The 20,369-nt window shown below is 39.5% G+C and overlaps 2 long non-coding RNA genes across 3 annotated transcripts; one reads left to right on the forward strand and one right to left on the reverse strand.

Moving 5' to 3' along the window:
* Nucleotides 1-13,062: 13,062 nt before the first annotated feature.
* On the reverse strand, nt 13,063-14,574 carry LOC306745643. The gene is made up of 3 exons (XR_013771116.1): nt 14,390-14,574; nt 13,698-13,756; nt 13,063-13,308 (listed from the first exon to the last, which is right to left on the reverse strand). It is a non-coding gene; the product is annotated as an uncharacterized lncRNA (long non-coding RNA).
* Nucleotides 14,575-15,720: 1,146 nt separating this feature from the next.
* On the forward strand, nt 15,721-18,610 carry LOC306746117. Of its 2 annotated transcripts, XR_013771124.1 has the most exons (4): nt 15,727-15,813; nt 15,897-15,941; nt 17,797-17,892; nt 18,361-18,610. It is a non-coding gene; the product is annotated as an uncharacterized lncRNA (long non-coding RNA). The 2 variants fall into 2 exon arrangements; XR_013771123.1 differs by having other exon boundaries at nt 15,721-15,941.
* The last annotated feature ends 1,759 nt before the right edge of the window (nt 18,611-20,369 follow it).

A 20,369-nucleotide genomic window follows, 5' to 3' on the forward strand; every position in this document is an offset into this window, starting at 1 on the left:
TCAATACTTGTGTCTCCTGATCAGGTTGTGTGTGCCGGCCCTATGAAGTGTGTCGAAACTGAAACCGTTCAATTGGGTCAAAAACAAGAGAAGCCATAAATGTGTCAAAGTGCATTTGGTATGAATTATTTGTTGATATTAGCCTCATGTTTAATGTGAAATTGCAGCATCAACAAGAACCCATCTTTTTTTATTTTCTCTCTTACAGTGTTAAAGTGTGATGCATTCAGTGTGTTATATGACAACGTTGTAAAATGCAGGTCTGATTGTTTGTTGCAGACAGACAAACCCATATATATCCACACGGAGCATGTGCTTAAAAAATGATTTTTGATAATGTGTTAATGTTTAAATTTCCACATTGACAGTGTTAGACTTAAAAAAAGTGGCTTGCAGTTGTTGACCAAAAGACAGAGTGCTCCAGTCTGATCACAGCAAACCTCCACATTAAAAGCTCAGTTGCCCACTGAAGTAGTCCCTGTTTTGGTCCGAGGCGCCACAACACAGCTGCAAAAGAAAACATCAGTACGCTTTTTAACTGCCTAGAGATGACTAACATGATTAAAAGCATAGCAAAAGACTTTAATGTAACTACTACTGTATTGTTTACTTTATACATTGTTGCTTTAATGACAACAGGTGCAAAGTATTGTCACACTTTTACAGTTAATTCACAGCTAAAAATAAATCTGTGTTTGAGACGTATCAGTATTATCTTTGTCAACGTCACAGTTTCCCACATCTTCTCTTCCTTCTACCTGATCCTCCTCCTCACTTCTTTTCTTCATACGTTTCCTCTCCCATCCCTGCTTTCCTCTGCCTTTACGTCCTGGTGTCTCTGTCCAAGATGTCTCCTCCATTTTCATTCATTATCACCAACTCTTGCCCGTCCTTTTCTCATTCTTTGCTCCCATTATGTTTTCAGCTTCTTTCTTTTGCACACGTCTCTTAACAGTGTTCAACCTCCCTTTTCCTGCTTCTAAAGGTTTAGTTCTTCATTGTGAAGAGAATCAAATACCTTAGTTATTTGTTTTTGACAATAGAAGCAAACTTTTAGGTCAGTCATTTCCATTTTCCAGGTCTTAGGTTGAAAAAACATGAATATGTGAGTGATGATAATTGATACTTATGTTGAATGTTCAAATTAAACTACAATTGAAACTATACTAATCTTCCATGTCTGTCTGAAATTAATTATTTATATAACATAATTTCCAACATAATTTGTTCAAGGTATGTGTGTGTGTGTGTGTGTGTGTGTGTGTTTGTTTTTTTATATATATAGATATATATATATATATATATATATATATATATATATTTAGTAAAACGGTAAAACCTTATATGTCCAACATCTGATTGTGATTCTTTTCCTAGTTTGTCCACGGTTACCCGCACTGTTACTGACTGAGGAAAACATTCTGCAACTTGCAAATTATATTTGTTTCTTCTTTAAATGATTTTAAGTAATTTCCAACCTAACTTTTTTCTGATTATGGTTGACAAATATTCCTTATTTTGTCAAACTGGATTCTAAGACCTCCTGGCATAAACTCTGCTGGCAGGACATGAAATGAACTTCTGTGAAAATGAGCCAAAGAATGAAAGGTTTAAACTAATATGAATATGTATGTTGTCTTTACAGAGTTTTTGTAAATTGTTATTTATTCTTTGAATTTTCTTTGATCAGCATCATGTATGATTAGAGCATTGACTACATTTCCTTTATTTTAATGCGGTTGATCAATTCAACATGTAAAGCTCGGCGACTGCAAAGCTTTTCCAAAATTAATAATATAACTACATCTATTCAACTATTTGATCAAATAAAGCACAAGTCATCGATTCTTTAAAGGACACGTCCTGATCAAAGATAACTCCGAGATTCTTTACGGTGGTAAATGGTAAATGGGCAATGCCATCAAGAGAAACTATATCATCAGATAATTGATTTCTGAGGTGTTCTGGGCCAAGTAAAATAACTTCAGTTTTGTCTGAGTTAAACATATAATGATCATTATAATAATTGTATTTATAAAGCACATTTCATATACAAAAGAGGTCACAAAAAGCGGTACAGTTTAAAAAACACAGTAAAACAAATAGTGAAAAATAAATAAATAAAAACAGATAAAAAGCTGGTCATATCAAGTTTTTAAAACTAACGGCAGCATAAACAGGTGAGTCTTAAGTTGTTTTTTTAAAGCACCGAAACAGCAAGCCGTAGGGGTGCAGGCAGAGCGTTCCAGAGCCCAGGAGCTACTGCCTCAAAGGCTCGGTCACCACGGGTCTTTAGGCGAGTGTGTGGGACGGGCAGAAGGTTCAGCTGGTTGGACATCAGGAAGGTCATCCAGGTTTTTATGTCTTTAGGACACGCTTGAATTTTAGCGACCTGGTTGGTTTCATCTGGCTTGATTGATAGAGTATCATCGGTCTAACAATGAAAGCTTAATACCTCCAGAGGATGTGTTGTTGCTTATTGCAAAATTGTTCCTCTTTGGCCTATTTACCAAGCTTGACATGTGATTTCCCATCCCACTGTGTCGTTGTGCCAAGACATCAAAGTTCAAAACAAATTTTATAAATGATTCTGCAGTTTGCACAGGCTTCACTGTCCCTGCTCATGTGTCCCTGATACAGGTAAACATAGTTTGTATTACACAGAGCAAGATATTTGCAAGATAAAGTTGTTGACTAAAAACGTTGTTTTTTTTCATATAAGGAATATTAATTTTTTTCTCTTTTTTTCTGCTGCAAGATAAAACGGCTGAAGTAAGGAAGAACACATCACTTTCAAACGTTTCTCCCAACTTAAAAGGTTTGTTTTTGGTCTTACTCTTACTTTATTATCCAGCTGACAAGAGTTCATGAAGGGCTTTTATCCAGTGGCTGTATTGCATGTTAGCTTCATGGGTTGAAATAAATACATTATAGGACTGAAGAGATAAATAGCTTTCGTTGTTTTCAGCTCTTAATAGTTTTATAAAAGTGGTGATGCTACTTCACCAACTGTCTCGTGAAATGTATTTGCATATGGAACATATAAATAATAATGATAGCTTTGATATTGCACTATACTCACCTGTGCTGCTGTATCTTAACAGGATATTTTTCCCATATTTTGTACACCAGGGAATCATGAGGATCCAATTTGCTTGTTTGCTGCTGCTTTTTGCTACTGTGCTCTCGCAGCCAGGCGGTTACTACAAGTTTTTAAACCAGCATGTGGACGGGCTGATGACGATCGGCGGATGTACCAGTGTGATACAAAGTAGAAATATCAAGGATACCTACAGTAATACTTGTAAGCCGGTCAATACCTTCATCCAAGCCACCAACAGCCAGGTCAGAGCCATCTGTCAGCGCGGAGGATCGCCACATGGTCAGGGGAAGACCATAAGCAACCAACCCTTCAACATCATTGTCTGTAGACTGAATAACGGGAGCCCCAGTTATCCAAATTGTCAGTACTACGGTCGAGCTTCGACCAGCTACATTATAATCAATTGTGCATACACCTATCCTGTGCACTATGACGGAGACATACAAATCGGTTAAAACTGACTAAATCTTTGTGCTTCAGTTTCTTGTTCAATAAAATGCATTTGACCGCTTACAGATGTCTGTTTTTTAAACCTATCATCTACAATAATTGTCAATGTCGGTGTGAATAACATTTAAACAAGATCACCAATGTTTACATTGGTTATTGACCCTTTTAAAATAGGGGCGACTGTAAAGGCTTGTGAAAAAATAATGTGCCCTTAACTCTAATGTTCCATTAGAAATAATAGGATATACGGTAGCACTTTATAATAACTACACACTATTTAGCATTAGTAAAGCATGAGTAAACACTTAATTCATAATTTATAAAGTATTGTTCCAACATGAACACTCATTAGTAACTCATTAGTACGCAATTTACAAACACAGTTAAAAATGTTTATACACGGATATACACATGTATTGTGATTTTCAAATTAGTCACTAGCCACTGGTTTGGTTGTAATGAGAAAAGCATAGCCCTGATACAGCGACTGGATTGGTCCTCTGCCGATAAAACACCTTGAGCCATTTAACACTATGAGCCATTTAACACATGAAAGACTTTTTGTTGCAACTTTTTGATCTTTTTTAATACTGTATAATAACTTTTCTAAGGGAAGGCTAAAATATAATAAACTTGGGGAGAACAAGCCAAAAAAACACAAAGGACTGTCCGTTGCTAATTAAAGCCTTCTTAATTGTAGCAGCTCTGCCAGTTCTGCGCTGAATGTGACCCCCTCTTCCCTGTAGACCAAACCCTGAACTGTTACACATGCTAAAATTCTGGATTATTTGTTTCCTGATCATTAGAAAAAATGTTTACGGTCTACTGGGTTCAAGGCTTCTCCACAACTGAAACTGAACCATGATCAAAAAACATGTTGATCTTGGCAGCCATATGAAATGATGAAATACATCAAAGTCCAGAAAGGAACTGCCAGAGTCAACAGGGGGGAAGAGACTTGTTTGTTGTGTTTCATCCAAACTACTATACTAAACATGACATAAATTTGTTTGCCTCCAGCGAAACAGCATGCAACTTACTTACACTGAAAGGAAATCTAAATCTTCTTAAACACAAACCCTTACATCACTGATTCAATCAAACTATTTCATCATCTCAATAGGCAATGTTGTAAACATGACATGCTATACACTTACTGATTTTATAAATTGACTTAGATTGCCTGTATCCTCCATTAAACAATTCACCTGCACAAATGTGATGTGGGGGACATGTGGCTGAACAGATGCCTTAACTAAGACCCCCATCGTTTGAGCATAGATGCCTCGTGATATTAAGATTACATGAATGTTTGCAGTCCATAAAACAGAAATTGAACCAGTCAACAAACATTTTGTGATGAGTGTGAATGACCCTGTACCAGAAGATGGCAGCAGAGTAAAGCGAGAGAGAGGGAACTATTTGTGTTTAATAGTGTGTTAACATCACTGATTCTCACGTTGGAAGGCCAGAAAGTAACTACCAATGTCAACATGGGAGATACAATTAGCACATACAAATGCAATGCTACACATGCAACTATAGAGAAACAAAAATACTCAATAAAACACAGAACGTTGCTTTACTCAAAAGTAAGTACGTAAGTAACATGCAGTTTATTTATTTTATCACAACTTTCCCCGTGGGAATTAAACTGCACACCTCGCAGTTTCATGAGTTTTCACTATTTTACCTGTTGTCTAAATGGAATAATTCAGTGTTTGATACATGAAACCTGCATTTCGCTTGTAAGGATCCTCTTTGCTTTGACAGTTGACAAGATGACAGTTGTCAAAAACATAACCTGACTCATAGTGAATAAAAAGCTCATCTTTCAGTTTTCTTTGGTGTAAAAGTGAAACTCTGATTGTGATTATTTTCTTAATTTTTCTATCCACAGTGGATACTTTTACTGACAGAGCAAGCATTCTGCAACTTTCAAATTATGTACTTTTCTTAATTTCCAACAAAAACATTTTCTTTAACCTCTTATTAACAAGCCGCTTTTCGAAATAATTGCGAAGGTTTTATCCAAACTGAAACTGTGTTTTCGCCTCAACAAGGGCTATTTTAATTTAAAGTGCTAAAATAAAGAAAACACTTGTGAGATTAGTTAAGATGTGTATATAGCAGTATATGTGTTACTGGTTCAAAGTTAATGAAGACAAAACACAGAAAGAAAAGGGAAAAAATAAAATAAAAAAAAAACTTCTTTAAAATTACCCAGCAAACTTCTTTAAACTTCTACAATATGTTAAAAGTCTCCGCAAAGTTTGACTTTGATAAAGTGAAGTAGAACATTAAAAATATATTTGTACAGACAATTCACTCGAATCTCCAAATGGAGCGTTTAGGATTTTTGTCTGACATTTACATTTTCTCATATAACACGCTATTTATTTAACTTTTATATCACTAATGGTGCTCAAAACATCCACATACAGCAGTAACATAAAATAAATGAACCAAAATAATGCTCTGTGCCCTCAAATAATCATGCAATAATTTCGCATGTAAACATAAGGCAAATTATAAAACTAAAAACAGTGGAATAATCAAAGAATGTAATTATCACGTAATTTAAAACAAGTAGTATTTTTATTATTTCATAAAAAGGATGGCATTGTGGTGAATACTGCATTTAGTTGAGGAGGTTGTTCCTCTGTACAGTGTCACTGACCTCCAATGTCATTTCAGACTCTCAAAAGGATAAGTTGAAGTAGGCTTATCTTCAGCATTTTATTTCAATGGCCAAAGTATAATCTCTGATATGTGCATGTCAGTTTGACTCTTCTTTCCTAACTAGGACGTTATAACCACACTGGGACCGCACTACATGAATAGACAGAAAACCAAACTACCTGTCAAACAGTGTTCTCGCCTGTCTGTGGACTCTGTCTAACCAGGAGTCATATCGGGGTATGGCAGACAGATTCAACATTTCAAAATCTACACTTTTAACACATCTCCACCATTTCTGTTCCCTGGTTGCTACACATCTGTCCCATCGCATCTTGTGGCCTAAAGGGGAAGCACTTCACACGTCCCAGTTACACTTTCAAACGGCTGGGTTTCTGAATACAGTCTGTGCTGTCGATGGATGTCACATTCCCATTGTTTAACCGCATTGCAACAATCCCATAGCCTATTATAACAAAACCAAAATTATATTCCATCATCCTCACCAGATTCTGTGACAGTGAACAGTGCTTCTGTCACGTAAATGTCTGTCACCCTATAGGTAGTTGGCATGATGCCAGAGCATTTCGCAACACAGATGTTGCACGGCTATTGGAAGAGGATCCTCAGGCCCTGAAATCCAAATTCATTGAAAATGTGGTCATATTCATCACTTCAAAGGTTTGGAGAACTTTTTCATGATACCACAGAAGAGAGTAACCGCAGAAGTTGTGCTCTGAATGATTTAGAAATGCAAAGCAGGTGTATAAAAATGAATTGCTGTTTAGGTTATATATAGGATGAAAACAGTTTTCAAACCACACTTCTGCTCTAGTTAATTTTAGAGATGAATCGTGGGTGTGACATGTGACATCAAAACCAAACTGCTGGAGCACTCGTGTGTGCAGATTGTAAAGACTTGGTTGTGAGCATTTCCACTTCAGTGATGAACTACAAACCAACGTGATGACGGACCAATCAGATGGTTCTGAGATTGTTCCCTCCCATTCGATAGTCACATTAAGACTAAACATCCTGCAGTGGGATCTAAATGATGTGCTGTTTCAAGTGGATTAACCAGAAAATGCTGATCATATTTTGTGTAGCGTTCGTGTTCCCAATTGGGCGTAAGTATGCGTACAAAATACAGTTTCACTTCTGTTATGTTTCAATTATTGACACCTTCTTATGGGGACTTTGGTGTAATTATATCACATGCTATTTGTTTTTCAGGATGAACAGAGCACCACAGCTTTGCGACAAAGACCGTTAGTGTTGGAGAAGATGTGACCAGACTTGTTGCTGGAAACTTCCCGGAAATCTTAGCATCCACCTATACTTTTGATAATGCCAATGTTTTTCATACTCATCGCATTACAGCAAAACAAAGGCCTGGAACATTTGTTCAACATATTACCAAAGCAGAGCTGAGTGATGCTGCATTTTGCTGCTGTCAACAAGCAGTTAACTTTTTGAATAAAACCTTCTTGAGAGTCAAAGGTAAATTAAGAAATATTCATCTTGTGCTTACCCAACATTCAAGTTCCAACTGCAGCTTTGAACTGTGTGCTGTCTCTTACATTCAGTACTATAACATGTTATATTTGGGTTGATTTAGTACATTTTACACATTCTACCATTTCATTTTCAAAATAAAATGAAATCAGTGCTGCACATACCGATTGTTATTCATGGTGCATCATGTTGTTATCTAGCTGCTGGTCTGCAAACAAATGCCGCGACAACAACCGCTGATCAGCAGGTTAGTCATTTTAAAGCTGAGATGTTTTGTTGGTACATTTATGTTAAACCTAATAATACAACAATATTTTGCCATGTGTTTCTTCAGGCAGATGAAGACTAGTTGGTTTATTCCGTAACAAACTTCACCAGATGGAAAGCTAGCAGGAGTTTAAGGAGAGCTGAAGTCGAGGAAGAGAGCATCTACTCTGATGTCAGGGTTTTTGGAAAGGAACAGCAACATGTACACAAAGGTAATTAATGCTTGAGTGTGACATTAAGTGGCATATAAAGCAACATTATGTTATATTATAAGAAAAATATCTATATAAAAAATATTTATTTAACCAGATACCTTTGTCTCATCATTTTTATTTTATTTCTGTAAGTAGTTTTTTTCTTATAGACCTGTCTGTTTGTACGTAGTCAAAATGTTAAGCTCTTACATAGACAGTTTATATTCAAGTTTTTTGTGTTTGTTACAGTCAACGTGTGTCCAACCATCTACTGCAATAGTTGATTATTGCATCTGCTACAACTACAATAGGATGCCTCTGCAGCTGAGCACTGGCAGTCATGGTTTGCACAACCACAAGAGGTCGATGTCAGAAAACTTTCAACACTAAGAAATGGACTGTCTCCTTCCTTTCCAAATTGTATAAGAGAAAATAAGTTGAAGTCAAATGTGGTTCATGTGTTGAAGAGGCCAAATGGTTCGTCCACCAGATTGACAGTACTGTCACAGTTTTGACACAAATATGAAACTATGAAATATGTCTGATTATTTAGGATCATTTGGTAACCAGGGTAACATTTATCAGTTTGAGTCTGGGTATTTCTCAGAAAACACAAATGGCTTAAAACTGTGGCTTTTTCCCCATGTCATACATGCAACCATTTCCTTCCTGAAAGTGGTTGAAGAAGCAACCACACTTGGCCTTTGAGAGCAGCTATTTCCCCATCATACTGAGAGACATGAAACTTCTGTCCAGGCTGAGAGATTTGGTACAGACATCCATCTGGAGGGTTACTCTTCGGGCTTTCACAAGCCTTCACCTGTTTGGCTTAGTAGAATTGATTCTTTTGGTTCATTTAATTTTTAGTCTGGTTCAGTTTCAATTTGCCCAAAGTGAAGCAGACCAAATAAAAACATGTTCATGAGGAGCGTGGAGGAAGAAGTGAATTTCTTGTTGCCTCGGTCACATTCTGTCTGTTCTCTTTGGCCCAGATGTCCATCAGACGTCTGCAGAAGTCCCAGTCAGTCTGCTGCCGCTCACGTTATCAGAGTTGACCTGTGTCCATCTCAACAAATGTCCACGCAGGCAGCCTGTGTTTTGGTTCACTTCCTGCAACTTGGTCGGATTCTCACTGTAATTAAACTGCAATAGGGTTCGCTTGGAAACGGTCCAAGGCCATCTCTGGTAAGCGGTCTTAAAGCAGTTGTTGTGGTCTGCACCAGAGCACAATTACTGCAATCACAACTGCCCAAAAGGACCACACCAGAGGTCTCTTAAAACGGCCTAAAAGTTGGCCTGTGAAAAAGACCTCAATGACTTTGGTGACGGCCTGATCTCTCTTGCTATCTTTTTCAACCATCAGGTTGACATGTCTTATTTGGCTGTTCTGACAACTATGTACATGCTATATAACATGTGGTGTAGATATGTATTGTCCTAAAGATAGTGATCCCTTTTCATTTAGTCAGCAGGTTGACGTTTTCACTTTTTACAGAAACGTTGTCGAAACCAAGTTAATATCCTAAATCATCTAAAAAAAATGATGCTATGAAAAATGGTTGTGCTGCAGTTTGGCATTCCTTTCCTCTATTCAAACAAACCACAAAACGCCCAAAGTGCAACTTTAAGACTTTGTGACAGGAAATATAGTTTTGAAACCTCCCTTCTGTGACTCTGATCCGTCACCACCGTCTCATATCATCACCTTTACTCTGTGAAAACCCAACGGAGATCCTAACGAGACAACATCAGGATGATCTTTTTATGCATTTCTCTGCTTCTGCTCCATCAAGGATGTAAGTGCTATCCTACTCTGTTCAAACTATTTATTATGAGTATTTTGTAGGGGAAAGGTTTCTTTTTTTTAATTATTTATTTGTAGTAAACAAATGATGGCCACCTTTCTCAGGTAATACGTAATACAAACCTAAACCAACTTTATATTTCTAGTTGTAGTTTCAAAAGTCAATGTGTGTATATTAAATGCACGTAATACATAGTTTGTTCTATTTTAATTTTCTACAAATACGTTATTCATATTAATACATACACTCCATTGTCTTTTAATACAGATGCAGAAATCTTGGTGACCAAAGTTCAACTTGGTGGACCTGCAACCTTCACATGTGTTTTCGTTAATTCGCAGTATAGCAATACACAAGTCAAGTGGTACAGGCAGAAAATTGGTGATTCTCTTACTTTAATCACGACACTGATGAAAAGCACCAAACAACCTACATTTGAACAGGGGTTTCACCCCTCACAACTTTATGCAAACAATACAGAAACCATGAGCACTCTGATCATTTTGAAGACAGTCGAAGAAGATGAGGCACTGTATCACTGTGCAGTCACTAGTACCTGGAGTAAGGATCAGTGGTGTGGCACATATTTGTCTTTCGAAGGTAATGCATGTCTCTGAATTGTCAGTAATGTGTAAAATCACAAATATCAGACATTTTGACATTTAGGTTTTTCATGGTTCAACTCTTCTTCGAAAATTAAGACGATGCAGACGACGTGTCATATGTTCCACTGTTGTATTTTGTAGGAAACACTCGGAGCATGAGCGACTCTGCTGTCGTTCAGTGGCCGACCGTATCTGATCCAGTTCATCTGGGAGAGTCCGTGACTTTCCAGTGTTCGGTCCTCCCTGCCTTTGAGAATAAGGCCTGTCCAGGTGAATACAGTGTGCACTGGTTTGGAGTCAGATCAGATAAATCTCCTCCAAACATCATCTACAGTGGTGGAATTAGACACGATGAATGTGAGAAGAGAACTGACACTCGGAGGAGTTGTGTTTATCGCTTCTCCAAAAACGTCAGCTCCTCTGATGCTGGAACTTACTACTGTGCTGTAGTCACATGCGGGGAGATACTATTTGGAAATGGAACAAAACTGAACATTAAAGGTAACTTTCATTTTTCTTTTATACCAACTTTTTCTTTTTTATTGCCACAAAAAGTGCCTTTAAGTTTGAAAAATATCATACACTCTTTGACAGCATGATATACTGTATTTTTATGGCTACACCATTCAATCAAATGGAGATATTCTAGATGTCTTGGGCATCATTTTCTGTCATATTTGGTATCTTCCAATCTTAATGACACAATGACAGGAAATACAGTTCTGTGTGTTTTAACAATGTTTTGCAGTGCATTAGATATTAATGACCAACCTACTGACAATTAAGTGTAGTAAATTAGTTTAATGAAAACAAATTGCATTTTAGAGTGTTTAGTCTTGATCAGAAGTAAAATAACATCCATACAGGTTGTTTGTAAGCAAATATTTGTGACAAGTAAAATTCTCTTTGGAGGAATTACATTTTAATTTAGGTTTACTAAAAGTCATTGTTTTGTTTTCATGTTTCAGAAACCGGCTTGTGGTCCCTTAGTGAGAATATATTTCTGCTCCTGCCGTGTGCCGTCCTCGCTATAAGTGTGAATGTCGCAGTCGTCCTCATTTACTCCATCAAGAAAAACAAGTGTGATTATTGCAATAATGAAGGTAATATAAGTTATATTACACACACGTATATATGTATTCATATTGTATCATTAGTGTTGTAACAAAAAGTGCATATTTATCTATATTTATTTTAATCTCTTTTTATTTCATATTGTAGCTGCTGTCTCCCTTCTAGAAAATATTGCAAAAAGGAATTTAAAGGTAAGATCAACTTATCCAAAAATACTTACAATGTATCTTAATTGGATTTGTCATCTCACATAATTTGCAATACATTTCTTCAGAGATATGAAGACGCGTGGATGTATTCTACTGTCGTCTTCAATGTGATGAAATCTGCCAGTGAGGGAAGGAGTGACGCCAAAGCAGCAGAGAGAGAGAGGATCTATGCTGCTGTCAAGGCTTTCGGGTTGGATTAGCATGTTGAGGGAACTGTTTGAGATCAGCTGTTACCAAATGTGATAGCTGATAATCTTGCTTTAACGTTTTGGTCTCATGCTTACATGTAAATTCAGTAGACAGTAATAAGATTACATGGTCGGAGGCCTGTCATCCATCTATGATGCGTCACACGGATAAGTGTTATTTAATTCTAACTATGATGTGGGTGACATTTAATGTGTAATGTGACCATGTGAAGTCCCAACTGGAGTGTTTAATTGTTTTCATCATTACTGTTATAGTGCTGGTTGATCAAATGCATGACAGGAAATGCTCCTGCAGTCATAATGACAATAACAAGAATATAAAAAGTTAAATCTGTGGCGTTGTCATGTAGCTATTTTTGTCTACAAAAAGAGACCACAAATACATTTATATTTAGTTTGTATATACATATAATAAAGATATTAATAGTGTATGCATTTCTACTTCTTCCCTATTGTCGATGTTATGAAATTGTTAACATTCTTGAGAATTTTAGCAAACCAAGTTGGTGACTAAAATAAGCTTGGTCTTCTCCTATAAGATCACCATACACCACAATGTGTAAGAGCCACATTTAACTATAATATAATGTTATTTACCAACCATTTATACTGGTAAATCAATAATAGACCATAGTGGTTAGTAGTGGAGCTACTGTCAACTAACTCAGTTCACAGTAACTCAGAGGGCTGGGTGTGAAGAGCAGGATTTCCTGTAGGGGGCACTAAAGGGAACAAGGAAATATCTGCATGGCTTTCATTTTGGTGAAAAAAAATAGAGCAAGTAGATTTAGAGTGATTTGCAGCCACTTTATATCCTTTTCTATGGAAATTGTGGGATGTCTGTTGGAAAGAGAAACATTGGAAGAAATATAATGTTTCAATGGATATGGCACTGATGTGCAAAAAGTTTTATTTCAATTTAAGCTTTTCTCAGTCACACACTAATGCCTGTACAACCAGTCACACTCTAGCGCGCTGACATTTGTCACAAGATGCAGATACACAGAACATGCAAAGCTGAGTAAAGTCCAACTCTCTGAAGACTGGTGGGGTTCAGGTCACATGCAGGCCTCTGCCTACAGGTGGCGCTGTGTGTGGCAGTCTGCTCGCACAGCAGAGTACACACAGTCTGTTCGAGACTCTCTTTTCTTGTGGAGAACTTCAGTGCTGCATAGTTAACTGCATCTCTGTCACCATCCTGCAAATAATAACTGTCTATTAATAATACATTTTCTTTAGATTAGGACTGAAATATGAAGAACAGTTAATCACAACCAAGCCTAGAATAGACGGGGTATCATCAGGCTGCACGGTGCAGCATCTGATCATGTATTGAGTACCAATGGCCAAACATTACATGTAGCAAGGGTGAACGTTGACGCTTATGAATTGAAAATACAAAAAACGTCATAGTTTTGTTCCACTGTAGGTTTTATTGACAACCTAAAACTCAAGAAGAAAAAAAAAAAATATATATATATATATAAATATGTAAACTATGTGAATCAATGCAAGAAAGAAAAACCAGAGGACTAGAGTCAGAATAACAGTTCTGACTCTAGGTATCAAGGTGATAAACATATTTACCAGGTCAGTTGATTGAGCCACTGTCGACTTGTCATGATTACGGGCGGACCTCGACGCTTCTGCTGATGAAAGCAAATCTTCAAAAAGTGCGAGCACACTAGGAACTGCTTGTCATATATCAATGTGGCTTTATATTTTCAGTTATGTGCTTTACAGTTATACATTCACTCCAACTCTTCTAATGCTTCCCACTAAAAAAACTCAACTAAGGCAATCAGTTCTCTACAGAACTCAGGAAATATCGTGTGCTTTTTATCACAAATTTAGCATGAAACTGTAATTGTAGTTCGTTTTCAGAGTTTGGATTTACATTTATAAAAAGTATGCTGAGGTTAGAAAATGTCTCTGCTTAAGGGTGTAAAAGAGCAGATTCTTCCAGTGTGACCAGCCTGGAGACCTGGAGAAGCTCCTCCCCAGATCCCGTATCGCGCCTCCAAGAGATGCTGCACCGCTGCTGGTTGAAGAGAAGGACTAAAGCGGGAAGCATTAAAGTGCTTCCCGTCTCGTGCACACTACGGTACAACCATTTGTTGTTGTTGTTGTTGTTGTTTTATTGTTATTGTAACGTTTAAGCAAAAGATAAACCCTCGCTGCATGAATTCACTTCAAACTTAATCACAGTCGCGGCCGGTTGTAACCCGGATGTTTTTGCCGTTGCAGGCGGAGCTCGAAGCTCTTTTCTTCTTCTTCACCTCCGTCTTTCTCTCGCTCTTTTCTTCTTCACCTCCCTCTTTCTCTCGCTCTCTTCTTCTTCACCTCCGTCTTTCTCTCGCTCTTTTCTTCTTCACCTCCATCTTTCTCTCGCTCTCTTCTTCTTCGCCTCCCTCTTTCTCTCGCTCTCTGAGGATAAACGTCCTCTCTCTCTTTCTCCGTGCGTTTGTCATGTTTCCGGAAGTCAGAACAGCGGCTTGGTCACGTGGTACAGGACCGACGCGTCACGTCGCCCTGGGTTTCGACGCTCATTGGGATATTTAAGTTGTTGTTTTTCACAATTGTCTTACAACTGTGTTTATTCCGTCTGCTAGTTTTATTCCGTCTGCTAGTATAACTTATAAAAATAAAAAAAGACCAATACTACAATATAAATACGACATGATGTATCTACATTATTGGCTGACACGATGGTGTGGGGGTTAAGTACTGGTTACCCTAACATCCCTACGCGAGACCATGCTACGAGACCCGGGTTCGCCTCCGGCTTGGTCGCGCATAGCGAAGCTTGCACTAGCTTCTCGTGTCAGGTGGGTTTCCGTCAAGGTTTCCTCCCACAAACTTAGAGACTGTCAGTACTGTAATGTCTCTAAGAAGAACTGTGAACTATGGGGCGCGCGCATCAGTACATCCGTGTAAAGGTGCATGTGCACGGATATACCGATGGGTAGTTGGGGTCGAGTTAGGATGGATGGTGGTATAAATCAACGAGATACCTTGGATGGATGTTGGTATCAATCAATGAGATACCTTGGATGGATGGATGGATGGTGGGTGCATGGATGGTGGTATAAATCAATGAGATACCTTGGATGGATGGATGGTGGGTGCATGGATGGTGGTATAAATCAACGATACCTTGGATGGATGGATGGTGGTATGAATCAACGGGTTAGGTTAGACTCCCCTGTCCCAAAGAAGAACAGTTCAAAAAAAAATTTAATTTTTTTTTTAAAATTAATTTTATTAATACATATATTATTATATATTTATATATATAAATGTAATATATAATGTAATACATTATTAATACATATATTATATTATTTTTATTATTGATGAAGCTCATGACTGTAAATCAAACACATTGTGACATTATGATATCTGGTATAAACTATTTCAAAATGTGCATTTGAGAAAGCAAAGGTTGCGACATTTGGCTCAGGAGCCAGAGCTTCCTCAGCCTCCACGTCATCGCCCTCCTCCTCTTCCTCTCCTTTTCCTCCTCTTCACTACTTAAGCCCCGCTGGTCCTGAGCGGTCCTCCTGATCAGCCTGCTGTCAATCATGAGGCTCGAACTCGCGACCCTCTTGTGCTTCTTCATCTTCGCGTGCCCGTCGGACTGCGCGCACCCGACCTGCTACTCCAGGGCGCTCGGGAGGTGATCCACGCGTCCCCACGCACGGTAAGCGCGCCGCCGTGCGCGGCCCCGCGCGTCTCCGTGCCGCTCCGGTGCTCCTGTAACGACGCGTGTTTGTTGTGTTGCAGAAAACGTGCGCGGACGTTCTGCCGGTGATCTTCATCGATGTGCATGTAAGTTTAAATCAACGGAATGACGCAAGGCTTGTTATGAGCAGCTTCATGTAGAACTAGCAGACATCATTATGGCCAATATCTGCAAAACTATAGGCAACTCACACCAACACAATCTAGATTAATAAATAGCACAAGAGGATGCATCTTTTTACTGTTGTGTGCACTGCCCCTTTAAGAGCTAAATTAGTTAGTTTAATACAAACGTGAAATCATACGTGTTTATAAGTTGATATATGTAATGTGTGAAGTTAAATTATGTTACAATCAGCCAGTTGCCAAACCTCGAAAAAGTCAAACAATAATTTAATTTAAAAAAAATCCAGACTTTGCTTTGCGAGTGACATTACTACGTCTGCTCCACTTACTGAGACTTCAGTCTTCTCTGCCTGTGTCTGTCTCTCTACTTCAGCGATGGCTGGTTTGAACTCAGAGATGCAAGTGGCAGCTACCGTAGTAACTGTTACGTGCTAATGTACGTGCTAACGTACTCTAGCTAACGAACGTAGGTTAGCGCTAGCTAACGTAGTAACTGTTACGTGCTAATGTACGTGCTAACGTACTCTAGCTAACGAACGTAGGTTAGCGCTAGCTAACGTAGTAACTGTTACGTGCTAATGTACGTGCTAACGTACTCTAGCTAACGAACGTAGGTTAGCGCTAGCTAACGTAGTAACTGTTACGTGCTAATGTACGTGCTAACGTACTCTAGCTAACGAACGTAGGTTAGCGCTAGCTAACGTTACTTTGAGGTGCATATCAGACCCAGCCGAGGAGCCCGGGGGACAGTCTTCCAGTAGCTTGTTCGACTGAGAAAAAGGCGGCTAACGAATGTACGCTAGCTAACGTAACCGAACGGTGCATCTCGGACTTGAAACCACGGTCTTCTTTTCAGTCAAACAAGCTAGTTAAGTCAAATACTGGTGTCCCGTGCTTCTCGGCTGGTCCTGGAGTAGCGCCCGGTGTTTCTGCATCAAGCTTGCCGTCACTCGCATCTCTGGCATGTAAACCTGGAATTTCTGCACAGTTGCAGATAAAGATTAGGCTATTGTTCTGAGCTAACGCCACCAAGCTTCAGAAAACAGGTTTTGTCAAGCTAAGTAAGTTATTCAAGACATGTATACCGTGGCAAATAAAAAAGCACATTGTTATTACCCTGCATGGTACATCCTAAATAACTATTAATTTACGGTGGTGATATTGAGACTTGCATGTAAGCTGCATAAATCAAATGTTCAGATATGCCACCAACACTCTTTAAATGCTTTTAATTGTTCAGTTTCAGATCAGTTTATGCCTTTGCATCTCTCAGTTTTAAGAAGTTAGGGAAGATAACTGGAGATGTGATAAATAAACCAGGTAATCCAATGAATGTGAATTATTCTTATTCCAGCTCTCTCTCTCTCTCTCTCTCTCTCTCTCTCTCTCTCTCAACTTAAAATATGTGTATTTCTCTCAGACAATGTTTTAGTGTGGTAACCCTAAATCATACGCACACCCACTTATCATCTTTTATTCTACTTGCCTGTTTGACCAAAACATTTTTTTTTTGCCGTATTCAAATCAACAATTCGTGAATGTGGTCTGTTCATAAATACCATCTTCCTAATTGATATTTAACCTTTGGCACTGCACAGATCATATTTTACTTCATTTTGTATTGGCTTGCAAAAAAAGAAAGATTTGTCTAAAAATGAGTACATTTTGCAATTAGACCTTTGTGTTTTCCATTTGTCTGATTGCATTAAAGATGTGAACGGGTTATTTGTGGACATATGTTCTGATTGGACTGTTTAAAATCAGCTTTGTTCAGTAAACTCTTCAGTATGTACAATTCTGTTTTTTATCTGAATAGGAAATCCATGACATCCACACCAAGCGCACCACTGTTCTCCACGCCCTTCCTGTGTATCTGCGCGAGGACGTTTCTGGATTATTCAGAGCCTGCACAGTCAGTCTCCTTAAATCACTACCAGATTCTACTGTGTATTATGTAAACAGTTCATCAACATACTAATATATTTTAGGACTTACCTTTGTTTAGTCTAACCATACAGTTTTCGTGTATGGTCTGTGTTCTTTCTCCTCACTACAAAGGAACTGTATTGGCAAGCGATAAGATGTTCAGTTAAACATTTTCCCGTAAATGTCCTATGGCTTGGTTTCAGTCTATCTCACACCACTTAGATTCTCTGGTAATTTGGTTGATTTGTGTGATAAGATATTAGTATTTTGATTAACTGTTTACACGGATGAACATGGATCTTATGTTTTTCACCTCTTACAATGAGACTCAGGTCTCCCTTGTAAAATAGGTATTAGTTTTCAATGGGACTTGGTTAAAGAAATATACATTATATGTAATCTGTTCTGTTCCATGTGTTAGTTTGTGATTAGTATCTCTTTGTCATTCATTCAGGACGAGTCTGAGCCAGAGCTTGATGGTGTGGTAGTCAACTTTTAGCTAAAGGCCAGGGAGACTTGAAAGTTGGCCGCCCCGACTAATACGGCCATCGCGGTTCCAGCGGTGCCGATCTCAACCTTTTAGGACCTCGGCGAGGAACCTGTCTGATAATCGGCCATTTTGTTTTACAAGATGGCACAGGCCTGGCAAGTGTGGCAAGTTTTTTTTATTTTTTTAGAACATCAATAATAAAAAATAAACAGTGACCGAACATTGCTTTCGTACGTCTTTATTTGTTAGTGACAAAAAACAAACAAAGAAAGATCTCCCGATTTTTCAGAATCTCTAGTCTTTCAGTTCAATTACCAGTGGCCAGCGCGCGGTCATCCTTCGGCAGCTGTACGTGCCGGTCACCTTGTCGAGGTTGTCCAAGCCGCCTTTGTTGCGGTTGTAGTCCAGGACGATGACGGGCTTGGCGTCCGGGCGATCGCTGACGACGCCCTCTGCGTGTCTCGTGCTTCTCTGTTTGGACGCGAGAAGCGCAGCCAGGAGCTCTAGTCTGTTTTTCCGAACCGTGCCGACCACAGTGTTGTTCCTGAGCAGGAGACGCCGCGCAAGTAGGTGGTGAAGAAATTGTCGCACGTGACGTTGCGCCCCCTTAGTCCCTTAGTCCCTCAGTCCCTCAGTCACGTCGAGCACGACCCGCAACCCCAGGTTCTTCTCTGGGCGTCTGCCGTTCGGCTTATCGGTGTAGACTTGCATCTTCCAGCTGGATCTGCCGTCGCAGGCGACCCACGACTTGATCCCGTATTTCGCCGGCTTGCTGGGCATGTACTGACGGAAAGGACAGCGGCCTGTTTGCGGAGAGGAGAGGAGCGAGGAGAGCGTAGCAGAGCAGCAGGTCACGAGATGAGATGAGAGGTCATGAGAGAAGAGCAGAGGTCATGAGAGAAGAGCAGAGGTCATGAGAGCGGAGGAGAGAAAGGAGACAGATTATTATTATCGTTATCATTGTCCGCCCAGGCGTCCCAGAGCTCTCTCACGGCTGCCAGTTTGTCAGTCTCGCGGCTCTCGTCTCGCGGTCGTCGAAGCGCAGCAGTCTGGAGTACGTGTGAAAACTTTTGAGTGACATCATGGCACGGAATATGGCCCTGCCGCTCTCGGCGTCCCACAGACTGGCTGCGGCCTCGCCCCGGGACCTGTACACGCTCGCCAAGATCAGCAGTCCCATGTAGGCGCGCAGGTCGGTGTCGTCCATCCCTTTCCAGTCGTCGCCGTATTTTCGCGAGCCCTCCAGATTGGTCATGTCCAGGACGATTCTTTCTACGGCCGGCGTGAGAAACAGGCTCCTCTGATGACGGTGACGCATCACGCACTGGGCCGACCAACATTTCGACAAGCTGACCTCTGGTGAATCGCCGCGCTGTCATGATGACTTGAGAGTGGTGGAGAGGCCACCATCAGCAGCACACAACTGGAGACCGGGTCCGGACAATATCTAAACACTGGGCACCAGACAGTTTTAGTTAGTATGTATTATCTTCACACACACACACACACACACACACACACACACACACACACACACACACACACACACACACACACACACACACACACACAGCTGTCCGTGGTCCTGAAGAGCACAGACGGGGCTCGTGGGCTGGGCAATATCTTTGCATACTCTCGGCCGCCTGAATTTAAACTCCTGACCCCGTGCCTAATATGTGTATGCACGTGCCGTTGCTTTTAACACTGGAAGTGATGACTAAATAAAATAAACCAAGGTTTAAAAAAAAAAAAAAATACAACTGTGTTCTGTGATCATTGGTTGCTTTTTTTTTTTTTTTGCGTGCGAAGCTTTCATATCTTGATATCTAATGAGAATTTTTTGACTTGGGCTAGTGATGGTGTACGAATGATCACAGCTGTCACTGTTACAACATCTTTTATTTTGTTTCTTACTGTTGCACAAAACACATCAATGCATACATTTCTCCTCCCAGCATTTTTCAACCATTTTC

Source organism: Taurulus bubalis, assembly GCF_910589615.1.
Source record: "Taurulus bubalis genome assembly, chromosome: 13".
NCBI lineage: Eukaryota > Metazoa > Chordata > Actinopteri > Perciformes > Cottidae > Taurulus > Taurulus bubalis.